Here is a 16,210-nt window from a genome sequence, read left to right as displayed (position 1 = left end):
TCTATCTATCTAGCTATCTATCTAGCTATCTAGGGTGTTAGTACTAATGCATCACGGCCCGTGAGATAAAAATGATTGATTGGAAATTCCAAGGTAGGTAGAGATAGGGAGAGAGATAGAGAGATAGATAGCGATAGATATATAGATAGATAGATACATAGAATGAATGAATGATTGAATGAGTGAATGAATGAATGAATGTGTACCCTAGTGGCCAGACAGGACATTTCCCAGTGGTTGTCTCCGGTGTGTTCTGTGTCTATGTCTGCTGTAGGTTCCCTGCTTTGCTTGATGTTGTTTCTACGCTTCCCTGTTTTGCCTGTCTCTGGTCATCATGGCTGATGCTTATTGGTGCTGTTTCCGAATTTTTCTTTTTTTGTATTTGAGACGGGTGGGCTACACCTGGAGGTAGTGCAATACCATGGCAACGCTTGACAGTGCCGAGGCGAGCTTCAGCCACACTGTCTCGGGCCAATAATAAGATTAATATCGTGAATCCAAATAGGGCTCGTATCAGATATTAAGCTGATAAGAACAGATTTATTGTGAAAATAAAATACACTGTACAATTCACGTGTACAAACTATCACAATCGAACTTCAGCACAAAGAAGCCGTTACAAAAACACTACACTGTTAGAAGAAAAGGCATATAAATGGTATAAAAAAGGTATAAATAAGGTCTAGAGTACGACATTTATACCTCATCACCACTGTCTATACCCTGTTTAAACCATGTGTAAGGTATAGATCACTGATTCTATACCTTCCACGGCAGCTGAGGGTATAAAAAAAGTACTTCTATATTACGTTTATACCTTCAGCGTTTTGTATACCTTTTCTCCCACAACATCTGGGATCACATTAATTTGTGACGGCGACTATATCGTCTCAGTTAAACAATAAGTTAATTTAAAAACATAGTCAGTAATACAGTAGGATTCTAATTATATTGGGTAGTGACATCTGGAAGCCAATGATTTGATCCCAAAATATATAAATTTACACGCCCTCACTTCTTAAGTTGCTTTCCGCGCGAAGGATGGTCTCCACCATGTGTAGCCGCGATATGTTGTGTATGTATCAGTTCTCCAGCAAATGCCAACTGCTCCTGGAAATATTTTCCTAATATTTGTTGGTGTTGCTTCTTGGTTTCCAATGTAATGCTAATTGTTACTTAATTTCTTTCCTCTCCCATTCACATCCATGCTTTGTGAGTTTGTGCGCGAGTGTCTCCAGGTATTTTCTTTTTTGTTATCGTTCCTTTGGTCCTTTTTTTCCGATATTTGTGGAAAGCTGCGCTGGGACTGGGAAGCCGCCACTCGGATATGACGCTGAAACAAATCGAATATTACCGTTTTCTTCAATTATACCACAAAGCCCTTAAAAATATACCCTCTAGGAGGTATATGTTTATACCCTGAGGTGCAAATAATATGCCTTCAGGAAGGTATAAAGATAGTATACCTTGAGGAAGGTATAGCGTTTATACCTCAAAAGGTACACGCCCTGGGACAAGCCGTTTATACCCCAAAAGGTATAAATTTTTCTAACAGTGTATTACACACGCACTATAGTGCAGACACATAAACAAGCAACAAAGGCAGTCACCATCTTCCGCGAGAATTACCCGGTCCAAAGGCCCTGCAGCACTAAAAGCTAACTCTGACTTTCTTCTCTGCTACAGAGAACAGAAGCCTGTGGTTTTTGCATCGCCTTTTAAAATCCATTTCATCAAGTGTATCCAACTCGGCTTGTAACTTTTTACGGATGTTCAACCCAATATAAAAGGACGATTTCCGAAGTGATTCACTGGTTCCTCCATATATCCTCCTCTTTCTTGATTTCCATATTTCATATTTTATCTCTCCCATCAGGAGCACGAAGGACAGAACTCGGCCAGTAGTAACTGGGAGTGGGTCAGAGTACAGTACTGTTTCATACATTATTCGTGGTACACGGAAGACAGTAGCGGCCTTGCCCCACAAAGCTTCAGCCAGAACACATTCATAAAACACGTGACGGTGGTTTTCGATACCACCGCACACGTCACACTTCATGGAGGACACAAAATGGAACCTAAAAACTCGAGTGTTAACAGGCAGTATATTGTGGAACAACTCCCAAGCGATATCGGCCCTGTCCCCTTGTAGCAAGTTCGGTACCACAAGTCCCCTATTTTCCAAGGGCGCTATTCTTATGTCGTTCATACCAAATCTTTTGTACAGCTACAAATCCTTCGTAGGCATGTACGCCAAACTTCCAGAGGGAACAGCTTGCAGAACGATTCTTGCATGCCTTACGATTCGCGAATAGAAAACCGTGGGCGTTTCCGCCATTGGGACCGTGTGGTTCAGGGAACCCGAAAACACTCGACTCCCGGTGCCCATACAATAAAGCATCAAAGGCTTCGCGATATGGTCATCATCATCTAGGATTCTACAAATTTGGGCCATGGCCAAAGCTTCGCATTTGAGACCTATATCAGGTATATCAAATCCGCCATAGACAGCTGGCGCCTGTACTACAGAACGTTTAACCTTCTCACACTTTCCTTCCCAAAAGAAAGACAACACAATCCTTGTCAAAACCTTGGCCGTTTTCTTTGACGGGCGAAAGAACATTCCAAGATACCAAATCTTTGATAGCATATGGCTTAGAATAAACTGACGCTTCTCACCAAAGCTTACTACAACCCCTTTATATTCCTCTCTGAGTTTCAGTAGTGAGTCCCCAACTTCTTTCCAGGACTCTCCTGACGCTCCGCCCCTTGCGAAGTGAACCCCAAACACCACCGCTTTGCACCACCGGGATGTCTCCAACTGTAGTCCTACCGACTGCGCCGTTTATTGACACAATAGAGGACTTCGCTTTGTTTAGTCTTCCCCCGGAGGCTCTCATGTACACATCCATAACATCCAGAGCTTCCTCCACAGATTTTGTGTCAGATGTGCAGGTGGTCAAATCGTCTGCATATGCGAACAGGGTAGGCTTCGAACCAATTCCCGGCAGCGCCACTCGGGCAATGCTCGGATTTGGGGCAAGCCAACGTAACAGCGGCTCAACACATAAGACGTACAACAGGGGGGAGAGGGGGCACCCCTGCCTCACTCCGGACCGCATCCTAAAGGGGCGAGTCAGCTTCCCATTAACGTCTACGACGCTCTTTGCACCCACGTACAGAAGTTCCACATAGCGCCTGAAGGTTTGGGGTAAGCCTGTAGCCTCTAAAAGCCTAAAAGGGTACTTGTGTCCAACAAGGTCAAAGTCCTTTTCTTGGTCAAATGTGACCAACATCGCAGGAATATTTTTACGTTTAACAACGGCGCAAATGTCCCTCAGAGCGCTTAAATGCATTTGAATCCCTCTCTCGGGTACAGAGCAAACCTGGACAGGCGAAATTAAGGTCGCCAGAGCTTTAGAAAGTCTCAACTGCAACACTTTGGCCAATAATTTGTAGTCCAGATTCATTAGGGTTAGCGGTCGCCAAGCCTTCAGGTTAGTGCTTCTTTTCTGGTCCTTGCATATCAACTTAATAACTTCAAACTGCATTGATGGAGGTAAGGAGCCTTCGTTCAAACTTTCTCGCACTACCTCTGTCAACGGTAATGCAATGAAAGTCCAAAACACCTTATAAAATTCTACGGGTAATCCATCCGCTCCTGGGCTTTTACCATCAGCAAGGCAAGACAGCGCCTCCTTTAGCTCACTTGTACAAACTTCTTTTTCAAAAAGTTCATAGCCTCCATCGATCTTTGGGATCATCTTCTCGAGCTTCTGCCAAGCCTCTTCGTCTACCTCATGAGAAGCGTAAAGTTTCTCATAAAACCTGACACAAACTTCCTCAATTTCGTCCTGCATAACCTGCTTAGTTCCATTTCCATCCATTACTCCACTGAGTCCTTGCCTCTCTCTACGCAACCGTTTTGAGTCACCTTCCCGCAGAGTGGGAACTACTTGGCCACTCTCTGGCCTGACTCCCCAAGAAGATTTAACTAGCAGAGAGTTAAGATCCTCCTGCAATTCTTTGTAAGCTTCTTGCTGACCCAAGCCCAGTGCTTCTCAGGTATCTAAGACCCCATCTGATGGAGTAAATGGCATGTCGTCTTTCTGCCGACCTTTTCCGTCCCCATTTCTGAAATATTTCTTTGGCCCCGTTTTAACATCCTCCCACCACTCATGTGTAAACTTCTAGAGAACAATCAAAGTGCAATACACGATGAAAATGCACTTTATATATACACTTTTACAGTCCACCCTGTCAGGCGAGGCCTAAATGGGCGTATTGCTCAGAATCACCTTCCCATTTATTAGACGAATATATCTCGTGCCCCACCTCCTTAGAAACACCGCTTCACCAAGTTCTATGAGCTGTGTTTCCAAGTGACCCACAACTATTTTAGCAGGCGAATCAAAGCTGGAAACATGGACATACGTCGTCTATGCCTCGCCACTGATATACACCTGTTGGGCCAAGCCACAAAGAGAGCCGCCACTGTGATTAGATTCTCGAGCCTAGAACGTCTACCTCTACGGGGATTGCAAGGAAACATCCTAGTAACCAAAGCAAGAAGCGTTCTCGTCTGTGCGCACTCTTGAATCGCATGCTTGTTTGATTCTTCGTATGTGCGGCTAGGACATGTGGACACCGCCGTAACGCCCCATCTTACCAAACGATCCCGAGTGGGCAGTACGCCGGATGCAACTTTCCATAAAAAATCTTGCAGGTCACTTGGTAAGTCACGACGTGTGAGTTCAATCCAATTCGCGTTGACATTTTGAACTCAGGGCAATGGGCCCACACGCCTCGCACACATCTGTTCGCAAGTTAGTGAAACAGGTACTGCCTATATAGCCACTTGAGGAAACATCTGTTCCACCTCTAAAAACATTCCGGTGATCAAGTGATATAACAGTGGAGTGCTCTCAGCGCTCGGGCACAAGTTGCCTAAGGCACGTGGTACCAATACTCTACTGCGTGGGCCAAGAAAATACATAACCAGTGGTCTTGCGAAACACTCTACATCATCAAGCATGTTCAGAACATTCCGAGTTGCGAGCAAGGTACAAAATGTTGGGAAGCATGGCAGACCCCAACCCCCTTCACTTCGCGCAGGGCATAACACATTTCGCGATACAAGTTCAGTCTGACCGTTCCAGAAAAAGCGGAAACACAACGACGTAAAACGCGTGCTGAACACCGTCGGCGGGCGCGCAGCTCTAGCAACGTACCAGAGTTTAGCGCTGAAAACAAATTTAATTAAGTAGGCTCTTTCCTGAAATGACAGTTGAAAGCTGCGCGCAACGGCTATTTTCACCTCTAACTCTGTCAATAACAGGTTCCAATTATCAGAGGCTACCCCTGCTTTGTCAAAATGCACTCCTAACAAGGCCAAGCACTCGGTGGGGGTTACTCCAGCAGGAAGGTCTGGGCACACGTTTCCGATAGAAAGAGCCTTACTTTTATCTCTGTTTAACCGTGCTCCAGAAAATCGAGCATATTCGTCAAAAACACCAAAGGCGTTCTGCAGGCTGGATACATCTCTCAAATACAACACAATGTCATCTGCATAAGCGGTAGCAGACACGATACTTCCTCCTGGTAAGGGGAGTCCCATTATCGACCTGTTTTGGTTCATCCGTCGTAAGAGAGGGTCTCTACATAACACAAATATCAACGGCGACATGGGACATCCCTGACGCACCCCTCTGATCACATCGAAATTGCTCGTCACTCTACCATTGAGAATGAAATAACTGTGCAGATTAGTATACAGTGAATTCAAGAGAAACAGAAAATGATCAGAAAAACCAAAACGTCTTAATACACTGTATATATATATATATATATATAAATATATCCATGCTCAATACAGTCAAAAGCTTTCGCTTGATCCCAGGAAATGACCAGGCCGCTCCTGAGGTGGGTATCGGTGTACGCTATAATGTCTCGAATGAAAACAAGCGATGAAAATATTGATCTTCCGGGCACCGCCGCTGTCTGATACGGGGAAACTACGTAAGGGAGTGCCTCTTTTAGACGCCTTGCAAGAAGAGCAGCCACCAACTTATAATCAACATTCAGGAGAGTAATAGGGCGCCATGACTTCGGGTCTCCTGCCTCGGCTTGATTGCCTTTGGGAATAAGCACAATGCGGCCCTTCCCAAACGATTCCGGCACATTTCCTGTTCTCAGGAACTCGTTGACTTTGATGAATGCGGGTTCCAAAACTGACATGAACCGCTTATAAAAAGCCACAGTTAAGCCGTCTTCCCCGGGCGCCGAGCCAGCCTTCATTCCGTTTAAAACCGTCACTAGCTCCGTCATTGTAACCGGTTTGTATATTTGTTCTTCCAGTTCCTGTGGAACCTGGGGCAGACCGGATAAAAAATCTTTAAGCAAAAGCGGTGGACATCCCTGTTGCTGGCGCATTTGAGTTTGGAACAGTTCTTTGAAATAATTCACAAAAACATCCTCTATGCCTTTCTGAGACCGTGAAGTATCCCCTGAGGGCATTCGCACTTCTTCTATGCGTGTGTTCGATTTCTGAGCCACTTCACCATTCCTTACGTATCTCATGTAGTCCGTATTCCTCACCGGTCTGTTGTTGTTCAAAAGAACACAAGCAGTTCGGGAGGTCAGACGCAGTGTACGGTAATATCTTTCCCTTTGAGTTTCTAAATACTCTTGCATTAGAAGCGTAGCCGCTCCGCCTCTTTTAACAATTTGCATTCGTTTCCAAATATCACGCAGAGCAGCGGTGTCTTTTCTCGTTTTCTGTTTACCTGCCGCGATTAAAATGTCACGCAGAATTATCTTTATCGTATCCCATGCGGCGCCTTCTTCCAGCGCGTCGCTCAATTCGGCCTTGATCTTATCTTCGGCTTCATGCATGAGTGATTCATCGCGCAACAGCCTGCTATCTAACCGCCACGCGCGCGGTTGCATGTTGTGTTTCCCGCTAAATTGTATGGCCGTGATCACGGGCAGGTGATCCGAAATGTGTCCTATTTCCGGAGAAAAAACAACAACATGACTCTTCTTTATTCTATATTGTGTGCTTGACTGGAAATAAAAGCGATCCAGCCGTGTGAAGGACTGTCTACGGCACCAGGTATACTGAAATCGGCTACCGTGCAGGTGCACCCATGCATCATTTAATGCGTACTGGTGAATCAGTCTTTTAAGTTCGCGAGAGTAGTAATCATTCAACCCAAGATTTACACAGAAAATCCACGGCAAATATTGCACTTTTTATTTTGAATTAAATTTTTAAAATTGTTAAATGGGGCAAAATCTAACTCAGTTGAATACTTGTCGTTAATTTTCTATGTAAAACCCCGGTTGTAGAAAAACAACTATAGATAGAAAGGAAGCAGAGAGTGGGAAACAATTTATTTGACAGTCAACGACGCCATGTTGAAGAAATCACGCCGGTGCGGGCGACTGGGGGGGGGGGCACGACGGTTGCAGAGGCAAGTGGCCACCTAGTTCCAAGGCATCACACCAGATGGCGCCAGCATCGTAGCTCTATGCGAGAAAGACAGAGAACAATAAAGTACTAGCGACACGTAAAAATGGCAGCACTGCTCAACAAGTCTAGGCATGCGAGAGGAAAGGCCTAACCACAGCGTCACAACACTACGCGGCTAACACAAGGCGGGAACCACTAGCCACACGATGGTAAGCGTGCGTCAACAGGCTTGGTATGGGACACCGCTAAACGAGTCTAAACATGCGCGTACGGCGAGAAAAGGCTTAACACGAGCACGGTAAAACAACGCGCAAACATCGGCAAATCACTCACCTTTTTCCCCTGCGACTGCTCATCAGCCAGGCAGAAACTGAGCGGACGAGGGGACTGCGGAGCAACCGAGCACACGTCTGCTCTCCGCGACAGCCAGGCAGAAACTGAGCGGACGCGGGGACTGCGGAGCAACCGAGCACATGTCTGCTCTCCGCGACAGCCAGCCAGAAACTGAGCGAGCGCGGGGACTGCGGAGCAATCGAGCGCACGTACTCTCCGTGACAGCTACCGAGCAACAGACTGTAGTGATGGGCAGTGAGTGAGTGATTCGTTCTTGGCGAACGAATCAGTAGCTTAAGCTGAGTGAATCGATTCACCTTCCCTAAAAAGATTCGTTCATTGATTCACCTTCAATGAGGGGTCTCGAAAACTACAAAAAAGAGGAAACACTCATTTCAAAACATTTGACGAGGTCGGCGCGGCGCGATCTCTGAATGCGAACCGCAATCAAGGCACACATCCGCAGTGACGTGCGCATGCGCGCACACGGTGTGGTCGTGTGGGCGTATGGTGGGGGCGCACAGCAGCGCGCAAGCGAGACGGCGAGACTGAATCAAACGAATCAAATGAATCGGTCTGAACCTTTTGATGCTTTTGATTCAGTTCAGAGGCGTATGGATCACGGTTGGCTGCTGCGCTGCTGCTCCCCTTGAGTCGAGGTGACTCGTTTGCTGTGCGTTTTAGATCACTGATTCATGTAGCAGCCCGTTCGCTTCCGACAGTTCGAGTTCGAGGGAGAACCTTTGTATGGTTGTGCGGCTCACCGATTCATTGAGTGCTACATTTGCGATGGAGCTCGGTTAGGTGGTTCGGTTGCGGTTGTGCGCTGTGCTCATGTGGCTCACTAACGCGTTTTCTGATCCGTTCGCTTCGCGCCGTTGGCTGGCGGGAGTGTCTGGCTCGCTGAGTCATGGTGTGACTGTTCGTTCGCGCTTGATGGGTTCGTTGGCGCTTTATCCACGGAATGGTCTGACCGCTCCTGATCGAGTGAGTGCTAACTGGGCTTGGACGGGTTTGCTCTGGACTGTTTGGTGTTCCGCGGCTGATCCTTTACGGGGATGGATCCGTTCGGTAGATAACGACTTAATTATATCACTAAGCGGTCTTAATATCGGTAGCAACCCCGACGCATCCGTTCGAAAAGGGGTGCAACCGTTGCCGTGCTAGCGCTGTAACCCTTCGTCTTTTTATTAGGATTTGTCCAATTCTCCCCGTATGAAGGCGATAAAACTGGCAACGTGAAGTAATGAGATATGCATGAAACTGCTCGAGACCCGACTTTAGTGAAAGGCGATGTCCGTAGCATATACATTAGCGACAGCACACATGCGGTATGGTTTACGTCAGAAAACGGATGGAACACGAATGAACAGGTAATTGTAGCGAACAAAAGTGTAAACATGACGCGACTTGCGTTTTGAGAATGTTCGAGCTCTGGTTACAACGTTTTTATTTCGTGTTTGTTCATTTCCTATGAGTGTCGTGCTGATTGTGAGTATGTATTGTATTGTATTGTTCATCAACATTAATTTATCTTTAATAAACCCATATCCCCCATTAATTTATCTGTCGTTTTTGAGTATGTAGTAATAAGCAGAGATAATGCCAGCAACGTGCGGTTGCCAGAAAAGCGCCGTTCTTCTCTTGACCTCTTTCTTTATAATAAATGTAAGGTCAGCTATCACGTGACCTGATGACGTCATTGCGTCACGTGTGCCGTGGCATCACTGAATCACTGAACAAATATTTTGAACGGATCACTAAAATGAACTGAATCAAATGAATCAATTCACTAAAAAGAGTGGTTTTGCCCATCACTAACTGACTGACGTCACTAACTGACGCGCGCTCCTAGCGCCCTCTGCGCCGCCCGTCCGACCACGGGTAGTTTCGGCTCTCTGCTCCTCCCGCTGCGCGCGCGCGCGCTCCTAGCGGCTACGGGGGGCTTCTGAGTTTCGGTTTCGCTCTCCTTTCTTTGCGCGCGCGTTTATCTGTATAAAGGCAGCGCGCACCGCGCTCGCGTCATCATTCTGACCGATGCGTGGAAAACGCCATGCGTGGTTTATTCTCCTGCGTTTCCCGCCGTCGCAAGGAAAAGACAAAAACGAAGAACTTCGCAAATTTATTTGCGGCATCGTGGAGGAAGCCTTTCAAGTCCACCGCCTGGAATGGTTGCAAGCGCGTCAAGAAATATGTCAGGACAAGATGAAGACGCTCGACCGCATCTTAGCGGCGGCCAGACTGACGAAAAAGAAGTCCAACTTTAGCATGGATAATCTGTATTGGGAACGCAGTTCCGACGTAGAGGACGACGACGACGTGTAAATAAAAGCGATGCATTTCTCTTCTCTCAGTCTCTTCTTTTTCTTCGTGCAACGTGTACGCACGCAACCTGTCTTCCCCCGAACCTTTTCGTTTCCGTCATCCTTTTCGCTGTATCTTAAGCGGTCCCTCCATGTGCAGCAAATCTACGTTCATTGCGAACGTGCTGAGGAACCTGAACGACGTGGTGGACAAGCCTCCATCACAAATATTCTACGTGCAGAAATATGCTTCGCCGAGCATGCAGGACGAATTTGGGGACTCCCTAAAATTTACCAAGGAGCTACCGCGAGAGTGGGACACGTCGCGCGCTACGCTGATCGTCGTCGACGATCACATGACCGACGCGGGTTCCTTGAAGGAGGTGACCGATCTTTTCATTCGGGGTTCTCACCACGCCAACGCGTCGATCTTCTTTCTCGTTCAGAAGATCTTTTTCGACAGTAGCCATTTTAGAACTATATCCTACTACGCCAGTTACGTCGTCCTGTGGCGCAGCGTGCACCAGATGGAACATATCGGCCAACAGCTATTTGGCAGAAAAAGATTGGAGTATTTTCTGGACGCACATAAACAAGCGATGTCGTCTCCCCACGCTTATTTACTCGTGGATCTTCACAACTATACGCACGAGGATCACAGGTTGCGTAGCAATACCTTTCCGGAAGAACGTCAATATATCCACGCCCCAAAATGAATCTCCACCCTCACCTCACTTTACTCAAAGTACTCTCCGCGCCGTCGCGACGTCTTGAGACGTTCTTCCTCGTCCGACATGAAACACCTCTCCGAAATTTGCCTCAGTGTATTGAACGTAAAGGTGGCTCTAGCTCCAGACACGTTCGCGCGTTTGAAGAAGCAGAAACACTTTTTACGACGGCTCGCCTACAAAAAGATTCACTAGAATCCGCAACGTTCGAAGCGTTATCTGTCTCAACTGCGAGGACAGGGCGTTCTTTCGTCGGTGGTTCCTCTCCTTCTTTCCGCTGTGTTGAACCTTTTCGTCAATGGCCAAGAGAATTGATGTGACCACCTCCTCCTCCATCGGAAACTTTCTTTCCTCGAAGGAGAGTGACGATGTCAAAGTGAAACTCATACTACAAGCACTGTATCGCATACTCAAGCAGTACGGATTCGACCCCTACGACAATAAAAACAAGGCGTCCGAAGCTACAAATGACTTTGACTATTCGCTCCTCTCTCCAGAGGTGGACGAAGAGGAAGCGGAAAGGGTCGTCTCGGAATTAAAGAAGGTTCTTTCCTGGGATCGCGAGGGTTGTGTCTCCGTGTCGGGCAAGCCCATCAGGCACTCCTCCGTTTACGAACTCGTCAATTATTTGTTGCAACATAGAAGGGAAAAGAAACCTTCCTGGTTCCCCAAAGTCTCGAAACTATTGCGCCTGATATCTCTACCCAAATCTCGCGAGCCTCAACAGCAGCAGCAGCAGCCGGCCTCCATTGCGTGGACGACTTATGGAGGGATATGAGAAACCAGCGGGTGGTTTGGGGTGTGTGGACCGCTATAGAAAAGCGCATCACTTGAGCAAAAAGAAGGCTGTCGTCATTCTCAGAAAGCTGGATGCCTACACGCTTCACCATCCGGTCAGAAGAAAGTTTAATAGGAGACGCATCATCGCGCTCAAGATCAACGACGTGTGGCAAATGGACCTCGCGACTTTTCAAAATACAAGAGATTCAACGGTGGCTACCGCTACATTCTCGTGGCAATCAATTCCCTCTCCCGCTTTCTGCGCACCCTCCCGCTAAAGACGAAGCGCCCCGCCGAAATGAAAAGGGCCATGATAAGACTTTTTCGGGGAGGTAACGCACCTACACGCATCTTTTGCGACAGAGGCGGGGAATTCTACAACAGGACCGTCAAGGAGTATCTCTCACGAAAGAAGGTCCACATGTATTCCACCTTCTCTGCAGTAATCGAAGCATCGCAGGCAGAACGCGTGATACGCACTTTACGCGACAGAATATTCTGCTATTTTAGAGTAACCGGAAAGTACCACTTCGTTTCCGCGCTTCCCAAGATCGTGCGCGACTACAACAACACTAAACACAGGACATCAGCCCGTCCGAAGTCACACCTGAAAACGAATTGGAGCTGTTCAATAAGATATTTGGGAAGCCCGTCGTACCCTCCGTGAAAAAGAAGCTCAATGTGGGGGATAAAGTGAGGGCCCTACTACACAGAAAAGGTTTTCATAAGAGCTCGCAAGGGAGTTGGTCGCCTCAGATTTTCACCGTCTCCCGCCTGAGAGACACCTCCCCTCCCGTCGTGCACCTGGAAGATTACCGGGGTAAGGAAGTGGATGGATCTTTCTACCCGGAGGAGGTACTCGTCGTAACCCGAGACGCCGATCAGCCTTGGCCAGTAACGAAAGTGCTGAGAAAGAAGCAAGTGAACGGTCAGAGCTTCTCCTTGGTTCGCTGGTTCAGTTACGACAAAGAACACGACAGTTGGGTTCCGAGCAGCGACGTGGTCAAGAGTGGGAAATGACGTCAGACATCTACGTCCACCTGCTCTCGAACGCCAGCATGGATAAGTTTCCCTCGAATAAACTGGGTTCCCTCGAAATGAACTGGGTGAAAAACATTTCAAGTCTAGCTACGAGCGATGTAAAACGATCGGGTTCTTTCTCTACTTCAACTTGGACGTGGACAAGTGTTCTTCTCCTTCGCATTTGAACGAGCGGCGAAAAGGAAACGTTCGCCTGCAAATACGCTTCGCTAAAGCCCTTCCACACGCGGTCACCGTCCTCTTGATTTCTGAGTGTCCCAAGCTCATGTGCGTCGACAAGGACCGTACGGTCACCTTCCCATAGAAAAGGTGTACGAGAGCGACATCTTGGAACTCGTGTCCCTGAACCCCCTCGCTTCCTCCATGCTGAGAGGCATTTGCGCTTCCGACGATGCCTTCGTTTTACGCAAGCCCGGCTATTTAATCATTAATACGGAAGAGCGAAGAAAGCGCGGGCAGCACTGCGTGCTCTACCTGAAAAACTACGACGGGTCTGCCGTGTTTTTCGACAGCTACGGACTTCGCCCCATCGAAGCAAACTTTCGAAGGGCTTTACTTGCAGTGGACGAGTATAACGACAAGTGTATTCAATCACCTTTTTCGCCTTACTGCGGGCTTTTTTGTATCTACAGAGCCACACGCATGTCGAAACGCTTCAGCTTGAAAAAATGTGTATCCATGTTTTCCTGTAACCTCGAAGAGAATGACAAAACAATAAAACGTCTCCTCGTGAGCGAGCTCGTTTCGTAAAATAGTCCATTTATTTTTTCACGACATACACACGACGCTTGCGAGACGATCTTCCAACGTGCTGACCCGACGCTCGTCGTCGCCGGTCACCGTGACGTCGAGGGATGTGTGGAGAAGCCAGTAGCGCGGACGATGGGTCGGTTGAAACCCGCGTTGAAGAGACACGGGTGGACTCTCTCTCCTCGTCTATACTTTTCCAACAGCTCGAGCTTGTAATCTACGAAACACTTTATTTTCTTTGCAATCTTCCCACTGACGGTGAACAGACGTAAGGGTATCGTCTTGAGAATCGAGCGAAAGTCTCCCTCGCAGCTATCGCCATGAATATAATCGCGTAATCGCAGCAAGTTCCGATACATTCGCGTTTGCACAAAGGTTGCAAACCTCTGCTCGGGCGTCATGACTGAGACAGAATGAGAGTAGACAACCTTCTTTATTTCTCGTGAGAGGTTACACATGAATTAGGCTCCAGCTTTGGTTTCGTAGCCGGGAAGACAGCCCAAATACGGACGAAGGCTCGAGTCTAACCAGTGACTGGGGTTTCTCGATCAGAGTCCACCGCAACGACAGGCAGTCAGTTGATCGCCGATCCGCAAAAAGAAGGTCTTCGGAGGAGGCTTGAAGGTTAGGACCAGGGGTAGATCTCCCGTCAGTAGCCATTCGTAATCTGCAACAAAAGGAACGTGAGAAACACGTGTTTTTTTATATCTCAAACACACACGTACAATCTTCTTCAGTCACAGAGTGACACTGATGGTCCATCTTCTCCATCTTCCTTCAATAGCCGAAGTCCTTCGCAACGTACGTCGAACGGTACCGTTCGACAGCCGAGAAACGGGCGAATCAATCGGTCCGTCAAATGCTTTTGCTCTGAAAAAATGTGACCGGTTATAGAACGTATTAAAAATAACCAGGAAGCGTACCTTTGGACCACAATCCACCGCAGTTGGTGCAGAAGAAGCGGGCGCTGCCAATCTCCCGAAATATGTGAGGCTGAAAAAAACCGACTTCACGCGCAGCAAAAGTGTTGTAAACTCGAGACGAAACTCTTCAAACATTTCGACGATGGTGACGGCATGGGTATTACTTACGAGGATCTACCAAGCTCATCATGATGGCACGAGAATGACGATCAAACGTTCGCTTCGACATTTATAGTAAAGCTTTTCCTCTCACTCTCTATGACATCCTTGAACGTATTTGGACATGTTAAGATGTGCTTGAACATGTTTGGACGTGTTCAGACACGGGCGAACCGTCGAAGTCGTCCTTGGACACAGTAGTTTTTCTCTCACCCTCTCTATGACGTCACTGAACGTGTTTGAACATGTTTGGACGTGTTGAGACACGGGTGGCGAACCGTCGAAGTCGCCCCTGGACACACTAGTTCCTCTCTTCCTCTCTATGACGTCATTGAAAATGTTTGAACATGTTTGAACGTGTTTGAACATGTTGTGACGTGTGTAGACACGAACCCCACAATACGAAAAACGTCACGCAGTACGAATTAGACTGGTGGTTAGTGTGTCGCGTCCAGTGAAGGAGGTTCCTGGGTTCGAATCCCACACTGGGTCTTCTCGTCGTCATATACAAGTCGACCCAGCGTGTTAGTTAGACATTAGTGAAATGCTTTATTCAACGTCGATGGTATCATTGTCATTGGTCCCCTACGACGACAAACGCTATCTCGTGGATGCCGTACACTCCTTCCCTTACGGAAGCTGCGAATACGGTAAGCTGTACTGGTGTCTTGACGCGTATCGCATTACGATAGTACTCCCTCTTTGTGCAGCAACGGAAAACCCGGAAGAGAGCCCGAGACAGTCGTTGTCAGGCATCGAGTAACCGTGGAACAAAGAGCTGCACGCGTATGTAATCGAGAATAAAAGTTCTAGTCGATACATGCTTCTCTCTCTCCTCTCGCAGACAGGAGAAGCACGGGTCATCGTGGCAGTGTGGTAGCGGAATGGGTGTACGAAAAGAATGAGCATTCCGTCATCGTACTAGTACCGTGATCCGCGCAATGACGACGTCACGATGAAGATTCCCCTTTTCTGGAACATCTGATCATCTCGTAATGCCCCGTTCGTGAGATTAGGCAAGACAGGGAGGGTGCAGGCATCTATCGTCCAACTCTTTTGTACGTATTCAATAAACATGTTTCAGTAAAAGAAAACACAGAGTCTCGTCAAAGTTATTCTAACTGTTTAATGCGTTGCATGTCAATAACCAAGCGGTATTTCAATAAATCAATGACAAAGTTGACGATGTAGGCTGCTTGCAAATGTCGCTGCTTCCGCAGGGCGTGCTTACTATGAGCGATGGCACGAGCGAGAAGGTCCACGATGTCTGCAGCGATGTAGTTGAATTCTGCGTTGGCCAAGCTCACAAATTCGCTCATCAGTCCCAGGGGTCCATCCGGAACTGTTATACAGACGTTCTTGTAAGGGGCGTTGATCCAACGCACCAACTCCTGCAGCGGCCCCGGCGAGATCTCTCATATATTGCCAAAGTCTACCATGTCTATCACGTAGCGAAAAGCAGTGATGACGAGGTCGTTGCGGGGACTTTCGCTGCTGAAACATTCCTTATCCACTTCTTCCCAAGAAGCGTGGATGCGGGAACAATTTTGTAACGAGTGGTAGCTGAACATCTTCACGTATTGATGACGCGAGCGCAGTGCGCGCTGCCTTTACATAGACAAACGCGCGCGCAAAGAAAGGAGAGCGAAACCGAAACTCAGAAGCCACCCGTCGCTGCTAGGAGCGCGCGCGCGCGCAGTGGGAGAAGCAGAGAGCCGA

At 47.7% G+C, this 16,210-nt stretch overlaps 1 pseudogene; it reads right to left on the bottom strand.

The window, feature by feature from the left end:
• Nucleotides 1-386: 386 nt before the first annotated feature.
• On the bottom strand, nt 387-558 carry LOC135372920 (U2 spliceosomal RNA; annotated as a pseudogene).
• Between the last annotated feature and the right edge of the window lie 15,652 nt (nt 559-16,210).

Source organism: Ornithodoros turicata, unplaced genomic scaffold (genome assembly GCF_037126465.1).
Source record: "Ornithodoros turicata isolate Travis unplaced genomic scaffold, ASM3712646v1 Chromosome17, whole genome shotgun sequence".
Classification (NCBI taxonomy): domain Eukaryota; kingdom Metazoa; phylum Arthropoda; class Arachnida; order Ixodida; family Argasidae; genus Ornithodoros; species Ornithodoros turicata.
This window is presented reverse-complemented; position numbering and strand designations above follow the sequence as displayed.